At 45.1% G+C, this 10,892-nt stretch overlaps 1 protein-coding gene across 9 annotated transcripts in view; it reads right to left on the reverse strand.

Annotated features, from left to right (window-relative positions):
* Nucleotides 1-10,892, reverse strand: part of Nav1 (neuron navigator 1) — a 253,346-nt gene that overhangs the window by 56,826 nt on the left and 185,628 nt on the right.

A 10,892-nucleotide genomic window follows, 5' to 3' on the forward strand; every position in this document is an offset into this window, starting at 1 on the left:
TTCCTCGGGAGTGCATCACACAATTCCAAGGTCTCTGGTAAGGTGAAAAGGACTGAACCACACAATGTTCATATTTCCACATCTCTTGCAAACAAACAAGAAACAAGAAGAAACTGACAATAATTTGAAATGTAGGTGTACTGGCTAGCTTTGTGTGTCAACTTGACACAAACTCAAGTTATCACAGAGAAAGGAGCCTCTGTTGAGGAAATGCCTCCATGAGACCCAGCTGTCAGGCATGTTCTCAACTAGTGATCAAGGTGGGAGGAACCAGCCCAAGGGGGGTGGTGCCATCCCTGGGCTGGTGGTCTTGGGTTCTATAAGAGAGCAAGCTGAGCAAGCTACGGGAATCGAGCCAGTAAGAAACATCCCTCCATGGCCTCTGCATCAGCGCCTGCCTCCTGACCTGCTTGAGGTCCAATCCTGACTTCCTTTGGTGATGGACAGCAATGTGGAAGTGTAAGCTGAATAAACCGTTTCCTCCCCACCTTGCTTCTTGGTCATGATGTTTGTGCAGGAATAGAAACCCTGACTAAGACAGTAGGGAAAGCTCAGAGCCTGGTTTCCTGTGAGGACCAGAAAGTAACTGCTTTGGTCTCTGCAGGACATACAGTCTCTGTCACACTATTCAGAAGCAGCAAGAAGGCAATCAAGAGGAATTGGAGACAAATCACCATGCTCCCATATAACTTTATTTATGGACATTGAAATTTGAATGTCAAATGTTTGTATGTCACGAAATAATCTTCTTTTTTTTTTCAATCATACACAGATATAAAAATCATTCTTCAGCTTGTGGGCCATATAAAACCAGACAGTAAGGCAGAGTTGGCCCAGTAGGCCAACGTTCGTCAGTCCTGAGACAGACCCATAGACCCTGAAATGGGTATAGTGGTACACACTTGTAATCTCAGCGCTTGGGAGGCGGAGTCAGGAAGATTCGTCAAGTTTGAGACCAGCCTGGGGTTCACAGCAAAACCTTGTCTCACAAAACAAACAAGGAAACAAACAGGAAGCGCTGTAAACCAGAAGCTAATGATTCCCCGACAGACAAACCCTGACAGAAAGACAGTGACTTCTTAGCTTTCAACTTTTTACCAGCTTCTGATCTAAGCTGTCCACAAGCCCCAACAGGACTGCCAGGAGTGTTACAGGTTCCATTTGACTCGGGGACCATCAGGTGGGGGAGGCGACAGGCAAGAAAAGAAGCAAGGAGGCCTTAGCGTTGACTGCACCTCACTGCCCGTCCTCCAGTTTAGGAGCAGGCGACAGCTCGAAGCAGGATGGAATTCAAGCATATTTGTACCTCGTGGAATGAATCATGTAGGGCTAACAGGGACAAAAGCCCTTTTTAGTCAGAAACACAAATCCTGCTATGCAGACAGGTTGGAAGAAGTCATGTAGAGTGCCCATGTCCTGCCCATGTTCCTGGTACACCTATGGCAACAAATAAAAGTCCTGGATATTAAAAAGCTGCTGTTCATCCTCATAACCTCGGTTAGCTCGGAATGAGTGGTAGGAGGAGCAGGCAGGGCAGGATTTGGGCCTTCCATTCACACCACTGGCTCAAGAATCCATGCTAGGCATCCACTCTAAGCAGTTCTGCCAGCTCCAAGAGCTGGAGGCCAGGCTACTGGTGTGAAATGCTGACCTGGCAATAAACACCTAGAGCCAGGGAGCTGCGCTCTGAGGAATGAGGTCTCCCACCACAAAACAAACCAAAGGCCAGGCGCTCCCTTTGAACTAACACTCACTCTCTCTCTCTCCCTCTCCCTCCTCCCCACACACAGAGTCTTCACACATAAATCAGAACCCCAGGATTTCCCGTTGTCCCCCTTCTGTTAGGAAGTCCGGTCCTCTGTCACAGTGCTTCCATATGCACGCATGGACAACATCACCAAGCTTCCTTGTTTAACCCAAAAATTTTCATATCTCGATTCCAAATACAGAGCTTGTGACTCACCCAAACTTTTCTGCTAATAATTACCCTAATGCTGTCCACGTTTAATCTACCAAAGAAAAACAAAAGAAAGAACATTTTAAAAAAATCAGCAAAACAGAAAACGAATTCCAAATTCAAAAACCTTCACGGAAAAATCCTGCAGGCTGACACCTCAAGCCTGTCTGGGCGCACATCACCATACTAAAGGGCAGAACTCCCGGGAGAGAGAGACACACAGAAGTGCCTCATCAGGTCGAGGCTGAGGGAGGTAGGGTCTCGATTAAAGATGGGGGCAAGCAAAGTGCCAGTCTGGGGCTTTGTAGTATGCCTAAAACAAGGCCATCCAAACCCTGGCACACACCATAACCACAACTGCTGAAGTGTTTATTGCAAGTTAAACTGCGTGTTTTCCATTTCAAAGACAACAGGGAGAAACCAACCCACAGTGAAGTAGACTGTTTCTGTCAGGAATCCGCTCTCTTGAGATGTCTCAGAAGAAACTCAGAGAAGAACTTTGAACAAAGAATATCATTATAATACAAGTCAGATATGGGGGTCACACAAAAGTACCTGTTGCTCTTTCTCTAAACACAGAGGAAAATAAATATCCCAGGCTGGCAGAGGAGACATAGATGAGATTAAAAGATGAGGACCCTTTGCACGATGCAGCCCACACAATCCCCACCAGGACAACTTTGAGGTTCTGACCCCAGTGACCTGGGCTAGAGTTCTTCATTCCCAAAACTTCTGCAATCTCATTTAAACTCCATTAAACTTATCAAGGATATACGCTGGTAGTGACCACAGAGATGGGGTAACAGGATAACGAAGACCGTAACCCCACCCCAGCCAGCAGCCTCACAGGAGACCAGGAAGGTTAGTTTACTGATCCCTCAGCTGGAATGATGGCCGGGAGGTAGGAGAACTTAAGGACAGGCCCTCTGTTCTATGCCGTTGAGCTGTTTTTTCATCTAGGTTCAGCTGTCAGGATTTCCATTGTAGCAGAGCGATCCACGTAAGTCTGAGATTGCTTTGTGGGAGGCTGCTGTCTGTTCACTTAATCATCAGGCAGGCTGGGGTGTGACTCAACATTAGCCATTACTTGTACCCAGCCAGTTGGGCTTAACCCACAGAACCTCTGCGTTGCTGGAGAAAAGACATGGCCAGTCCACAGTTTTACCAAAATGCAAGATGGCTTTGTGGGAAACCACCTTAAATGATACGGAACTAGGAAGAGGACCAAGGGCACCAAGGAGCCCTCAAAAGATCTTTGCATGCGGAAGCCTAGGTGATGGTTGCTCTAAATCCTGGAGTCTGTGCAGCTGTTTGAGTACCCACTTGTTTATCTTTCTATAGCTTGTGTCAAATCAATTTTCTACTTCTCTACTCATTAATGCGCCTTGGAAACCCAGTGATTATGAAGGACTCACTGAGGACTCCTTAATATGCTGCCTTCTTATAATCACCTATGGCACCATTTTGGTTAAAAGAGCATGCATGTTTACATTATATTTTTAGTGGAATAGCGAGATGTATGCTAATTAATGCAAATATATTTTGTGTAATTATCACCAGGTATCATTATTAAAACAATAATTACTATATGCATACATTTATGTACGTCTGTCAAGCACTCTGCTGGGTACTTAAACATGCGTGCACAGAGACACACAGGACACATACAGCTTTGTGTAATTTTCGCATAGATTTTGAGATAAATATTTTACCTGTAAGAGGACTGAAATTTAAGACTTCATGCTTAAGGCATGACTGGTAAGGAAAAAAAAATACAAGCTTAATAAAAAAAATTTGTCTGGTTCTTAACAACATATATACTTTAAATGCTCTCAACATAAGACAGATAACTGGGGGCTGGAGAGATGGCTCAGTCGTTAAGAGCACCGACTGCTCTTCCAGAGGTCCTGAGTTCAATTCCCAGCAACCACATGGTGGCTCACAACCATCTGTAATGAGATCCGGTGCCCTCTTCTGACCCACAGGCATATATGCAGACAGAACTTAATAAATAAATCTTTGAAAACAAGAAAGGCAGATAACTGAAGTCAGGAGTGGTCACTGGGGAGCACTCAGCATCACTTCCGAGTCATGGATAGGCAGCTTTCCATTGACACATCACTAGAGAGTAAGGATCACTTATGCATCTCTAGGGCCTCCTTGCACAGAAACGTGGTCTCCAGGTCAAATTTAATTTGTATCTCCTTTGTTACTTCTACACCGAACTATAGCAGGCACTTGCTGCCAGATTTGTGGGGTTCAGCATTGTGAAAAGAGGTTAGTTCCCAGACTTCGAAAAGCCTGCAAACCAAAACTCAACGTGCTTGAAGCCGTGATATGTTCCTATTAACAAAAACAAGGCTTCAACAAAATGGGGTTGTAGCATATGCCATGTAACCTGATAGAATCCTTCCATGACTTTCAAGGAGAGATCAGTGTGTATTCTCAAGACATCACATAAAATCTCGAAGCCACATGCCTGCAGTGGAGACAAAGCCAACTGTGCCCAGGTATCGGCCGGCACAGCCAACCACCCCTGTAACAACCGGCTTAGCATCTGTCAGGCAGGTCATTCTATACCTCTCTCGTCCAGCATCTTCCTCCTAGGAACACTTGCGGAGGAATGACTAGGTTCCATAAGTCTAGGGGCAACCTTCTGGGAAGGAAAGCTTTGCACGAGACTCCAACACTGGTACTCTCTTGTGGTCAGGGGAGGAGGAAGTGCTGGATGAATCTTTCCACACATGGGATCACGATATGGAGATATCTAGCTGAGGTCCATGTTCTGTGCTCTCTGGAGGAGGAGGGAGGTACAGGGTGAACCAACAGGGGTCATTCCACACATGGATGTAAGAAAGACCTTCCATGATCACCAAGAACTGGCTGGATCATCTGCATCTCCATCCACTAGGATTAGGCAAACCAGAAACGCCAACGGTGCGGCCTAGTGTTTTAGCGGTTTCAATTAGGACTCAGACTTAACGCTGTCAATCAGCTGGCTGCCCAAGGCTTAGGTTTTGGGGTCTACTTGGCAACCACTGTTTCCCCATCACAGGAGCCCTGCCTTCTCAACAATATCCCCTGGCAATTGCTCATTGGTCTTCTTGATTCCAAGATAATGTTTACTTTACAATGATGCAAAATCAGGCGTTTTATCCAGATTGTGGGAGATGATTCTGTATCAGGAAGTAGAGATCCATGGAGTGGGGCTGTGGGTTAGTTAAAGCCATGTCTACTTCCTACTGTATGAGGTGGACGTGAAACTCCTTCCCTGGTGTAGAAGAAATCCTGCTAAGAGCCACAGTTCAAGAGGAAATGTAAAATTCTTCTGCCTCACTGGATGAAAATTAGCCCAAAATATTTTCCCAGATTGGTGGCAGACGTACCTGGCAGCTGGTTTTGGAGAACATCATTTGATGACTCCATTAAAGATTTGGTCTGAGAAATAAACTACACAGCCAGGTATGATTGCGCACACCTTTAATTCCAGCACTCGGGAGCCAGAGGCAGGCAGATCTCTGTGCATTTGAGGCCAGCCTGGTCTTACATAGAGTTCCAGGACAGCCAGAGCCATATGGTGAAACCCTGTCTGAAAAAGACAGGGGGTGGGGCTGAAATTGGGGTGTAAAGTGAATAAATAAACTAACCAAACAAACCAAACCAAGCCTCAACCAGATAAACGAAAAAGAAATTAACTACAACGAGTGTGGACTTTGTATATCAAGACAATATCCAATGTGGAGCTTGGAAGGAGCCTTCCCTGCAGGGATCTTGAGGACGGGAGTCAAGCCACAGGTGCAGGCTGCTGAAAAGGGAGGAGAGCTCTCAGGGAGAGCTCACGGGGACTGCTTCCTTGTCAGAAGGCTGACGCTGTGGGCTGCTAAAAGCCAGAAGCAAAGCACTGATGTTTTTGTAGCAAGCATGTTTTAACAGACCGCTACACCACACCTGCTTACTATTCCTGCCTTCACAGGAGGAAACGTTGGGGCAGGACAGAAGCCTTTTCTGGTCAACAACAAAGACAGACAAAGAAAGGTGTTGGGCTTGGCTGGGGTGGGTGTGGGGCGGGCTTGCTTAGTTTTGTTCCATTTTCAACCCCCACCCTCCGAAGTCTTTAAAAACTGATGCATGCGGTCTGGAGGAGGAATTTCTCTTCAGGGTGAAAATGCAGGGAATTTTGACATAAGGAATCAAGAGAAGACAAAAAAAAAAAAAAAAAAAAAATCCAAAACGCCGACTTAAAAGCAAACATCAAGGAAGTGGGGATTTTGGGGGATTATTAAGGAGCCGGTTTCCCTGCTTGGCTACAACCCAGGATATCATCAGCCTGTATGTGTGCAGAAAGGGCAAAGTGTTACTGGTCAACCATGCACAGCCATGAACATTGCTAGATGTACACTTCTCGGACCTCGCCTAGCCACTTGGTAGCGATACGTAAATTATACAAAGAGGTGGTAAGGTAGCTTTGTTGGAGATTTAGTAAGGCAAATATGAAGGATTCGGGAGCCATGCTGCTCATGTCTGAAATATGATTATTATGTAAAGACTGTGTAAACGTGAGGGGGTGGGAATCACATGAGGACTGAAGTTTCACCTCCATATAAACCCACTCCGGGTTCTCATTTGTCTGTTTTCCCTCTGTCTTCAGTCTGCGACCTAGAACACTTCCCCTTAGCAGCTTAAACAGTTATGAGGCAAGTTTTTCAGGTTAAGGCTGCTCTGCTCACTCCCTGTGAGTTAAGTAGAAAAAAAAAATGAATTCCCTTTAAAATCTCTGCCTTATGGGTCTCTTGCCGCGTGAAAGAACGGATAGGAGGAGCACGTAAGTTGTCAAATCTCACCAAGTCACACCACCTCGATTCTTGCGCTTCAGCCTCAACATGAAAATCAAATTAAGGTTGACTTGGGGTACGTGCTTGTAATGAAGCCCCTCCTGAGCTGACCCCAGGGGGGTCACCAGGGTGAGGCAGCCTGACCCTGTCTCAAAACCAACAAGAACAAGGCTCGAGAAAGCTGGTTACCATAGCAGGACAAAATCAAGTTGCCTGTGCAGTAGAAATAACCCAAGCTGTAGCATCCTAACATAGAGCACAGGCTTAGAGAAGCGAGAGCAGACAAATCCGTGTCTGTGCTTTGCTGGGTCCTGAAGTTGTAGTACTCGAGAGCCACAGGAAGAAGTTTGCAGCTGCATTTGCTAGCCAAGATCTTTCAACTTCCTCTGCTTGGTACTACGCCATCTTCCTTCCACACACTGGAACTTGGCAGGCTAGCAAAGATGTATATGCTAATATATGCTAAATTATATGCTAATCCAATTAGAGCATTTTAGGCACATCTGTCTAAACCAGTCAGTCAGTCGAGCCTTGAAATTCTTCTGCCTGCCTGACATAGGGACGGCGTTCTGTTCTTATCCCAACTCTTTCCTCTTTCTCTGTTCACTCACTAGTGTGCCTCTGTGTTGTTGTAAAAATATAAAAAAATAAGAAAAGTAAGGTTGTCATTTACCCTGCTAGGTCTAGCACCTCAGTGCCCCAAGATATCTGCTGGGTATCTTAATTCTGCTAAGAGTCTCTCCCATTCCACTATCAACCAAGACAGGAGAGTATCTTCCTACAAAGGGTATGGGATAACGGTTTGGTCAATAGATTCCAGTTATTGATTCCGGTTCTGGTCTTTTTGTTATTTTGTCTCCTTTTTTTCCCCTCGGAGCTAAGGACCACACCCAGGGCCTCGAGCTTGCTAGGCAAGCGCTCTACCACTGAGCTAAATCCCCAACCCCCAATACTTGATTCCAAATCAATGTGTCCATATGAAAATATCTTTTCCCGAACAGACAAGGCAACTACAGTGTACACATCAGAAAAGAAGACAGTTCAGAAAAAAATATTTGCTAACTGTTTTCTTCATTTTACTAATGAGTTCTAGCTTTGGACGTTTACCTGCCCTGATTCTGCCTAATGGTTTAACCCAGTAGCTTCTATACTTGGGAGAGTCAGCCCAGCACCTTCATAGGGTCCTCTTTAAACTAACAATAGCCCCATCTAAGGAAAGAGTGGTAGTGCCTGCCTTCAATCCCAGCACTCCTGAGGCAGAGGCAGGAGGATCTCTGCATTCAAAGAAACCTGGTCTATAGAGTGAGTTCCAGGACAGCCAGGACTACACAGAAAACCCTGTTTTGAAAAACCAAAGAATCGGGGCTGGGGATTTAGCTCAGTGGTAGAGCGCTTACCTAGGAAGCGCAAGGCCCTGGGTTCGGTCCCCAGCTCCGGAAAAAAAAGAACCAAAAAAAAAAAAAAAAAAAAGAAAAACCAAAGAATCAAACAATCAGTAAATAAATAACCCAGTATATTTACATACTAAATAGAAGCCTTCAGTGTATTTTTACAGTTTTCCTACCCGGTGGCCCAGCACAGGTTAAAAAACAGCACGGTGGAAGGAGGCTCTGCTATAACTGTTCGTAAAATTACTTGACCTGCTCAAAGAACCTCTTAAGACCCCGAAACCTCACCATGTCTGGGGGAAACATTTCTGCTACTCACAGAAAACTGTGTGAGCTGAGCACGGTCATTTTGAAGGATTCACTACAGGTTCTCTATCGAGTTAGCATATCACCCGAGATGTGTCTCTAGGAGGTGTGTCTGAAAGACACACTCTGACCACTCTTCAACCCCAGACAGCAGTCAAACAGAAGGTCACTAAATTTTCCTGTCATACACTGGATAGTGGGATTTAATTAAATAGAGGCTTCTCTAGTTACTCAATTATGGGCTGAAATTTAATATAGCACAACTGCTTCTGCTTTTTACATTTATAAAATATGCAATGAAGCCCTTACAAGGGGGCAGTATTCATGCTCCATCAGCTCAGAAATAGACTATTTAAAAACTATTACGTGATCATCTTTTTTTCCCCCATGAAATAGGTACCTCTCCTTAGACACATGGTGCTCCTCCTCTGGGAAGACAGTCAATGAGGGAGCAGCAGGATTTTCTTCAGTTGGGGGGAAGCAAATGGTTTCTCATCCATTCTCACATCCTAGACAGATCTGTGCTACGATACAAGGTAACCTTTAATTTAAGCCTCCCTTCACCCAAAGCACAGCCCATACATTCTTTCCTAATGTAAAGATTTCCAATAACAGCATAAAACTAGCAGTTAATAATAGGTCCCAGCATGTAAATTACAGTGGTCTCCAAAAATAAAGCTTCATGGGGGAAAAATTTGCAAGTTACCACTGTGAGGTAGACACAGTGAAAGAACGGAGTCCTCACACCACGGAAATCTGGTTGTCTCTGCGAAACTGGCAGACGCAAATACCCAGAACACAATCCTCAGAAATGGTGTTTTTTTTTTTTAAAGTGTGTGTAACCCAAACTATGCCTTTTCCCCTACCTTGTCTCTCTGCCTCCCTGTCCTCACACAACCTTCCAATTAAGTATTCAGAGCTTGTTCAGAAGCCTAAATTTCTCTTACATCTCTAAAGAGCAAAATGAAGACTAAGCCATGATCGTCCTAGTACCTTACCTAAGGTAACTCCTCAGGAAGCTCTTGTTTCTTTGTGCCACAGTCCGGAACGACTCCTCAAGAAGCATTCTCAACAGCTCCCTCCCCCATTAAGACCCCTCCTCTTCAGTTATCAATCCCACAGAGGAAAACTGGGCAGGTTTGTCCAAAGGAATCCATTAAGAAATTCTGTGGAAGAGAAAGTTCACTTGTCTCTGTAATCCAAGGAAGCTGAGTCTTCAGCCCAGGCTAAGGGGGGGAGGGGAAGATCAGTGCTCCGGCCCAGGAGGGCATTGTAATTTTTATAGACCTCTGGCCTTCATCTTTATTTCAAAACCAACCGCCCTCTTATCTTAAGTCATTTATTAGTTCATGCACTGCTTACTCTTGGTGAAATATCTTTGTTGAGGGCTCTGAAGGTTTTCACTTGAGAGAACAGGACAGCTGAATGGCACATTGTGTACAGGGGTCAAAGGTTGGTGTTGGAGCAAAAGCCCCACTAATGCATTGTGAAAGACCTTCATTTTCACCAGAGGCTTTCCATGCATGTGAAAGTAAGCGCATCTCTCACCTACGACAAAAGCTTTCAATGAGAGGGATGGAGACAAAGGGGGGGGGCAGGGGGGTGTCCTTAATTCTTAAGCAAGGAGTGAATGAAGTAAGGAACTTATAAAGAAACCAGGTGTTCAGGGGAGGGAAAAGGCATGTGATGCCTCAGGCATAACATACCAAACGAGATAAAGAATGAATGAAGTAGAGAATAATAGGAAATTGAAAAGATTTAAACTTCTTAAACCCCCACCTACGCACGCCAGATTCACCAAACAATTCTGAAAAGCAGACATTCTATGTAAGTTCACAGAATCACTTTTGAAGTCCTGAAGTGCCCTACAAATATGACGACCTAAGCATTTCTGAGGTGGTGTTGACTTCTAATATCCGCAATAGCAATTTGCATATTTGTAGAAAGTCCTTACTGATGTATTTCCTAGTCCAATGAAATGTGCAATCTCTCTCAACCTCCACACTCTCACCTGGCAGGGAAGCCCTAGTGGGGAGGGGTAGGGGGAGGACAAACAATGACAATGAAGGCTGAAAAATTTGTCTTGGCTTGTGGAACCAATCAGTGGTAAGGGTAGTATTAGATCTCTGGGTGTATAAACACCCTCACTTCAGCACCAAAAATGTCCTCCATTGTGGGCTGGATAGAAGACCCTGGCTGGGTGGATACTTGCGGAGACATCTGCACCTTCCCTGCTTCTGAGAGGTCATAGTATGATGCTTTCTCGCAGTGTCTCCTGAAAGCCAGAGCTAGTGCACATGCCTGGAATCCCAGCACTCAGAGCCTGAAGCAGGAGGATCACAAGTTCAAGGCCACCCTGGGTTATAGGAGTGAGATTCCGAATCTCAAACAAACAAAGGCTGACTCCTA

This window comes from Rattus norvegicus, chromosome 13 (genome assembly GCF_021556685.1).
Source record: "Rattus norvegicus strain SHRSP/BbbUtx chromosome 13, alternate assembly SHRSP_T2T, whole genome shotgun sequence".
Taxonomy (NCBI): domain Eukaryota; kingdom Metazoa; phylum Chordata; class Mammalia; order Rodentia; family Muridae; genus Rattus; species Rattus norvegicus.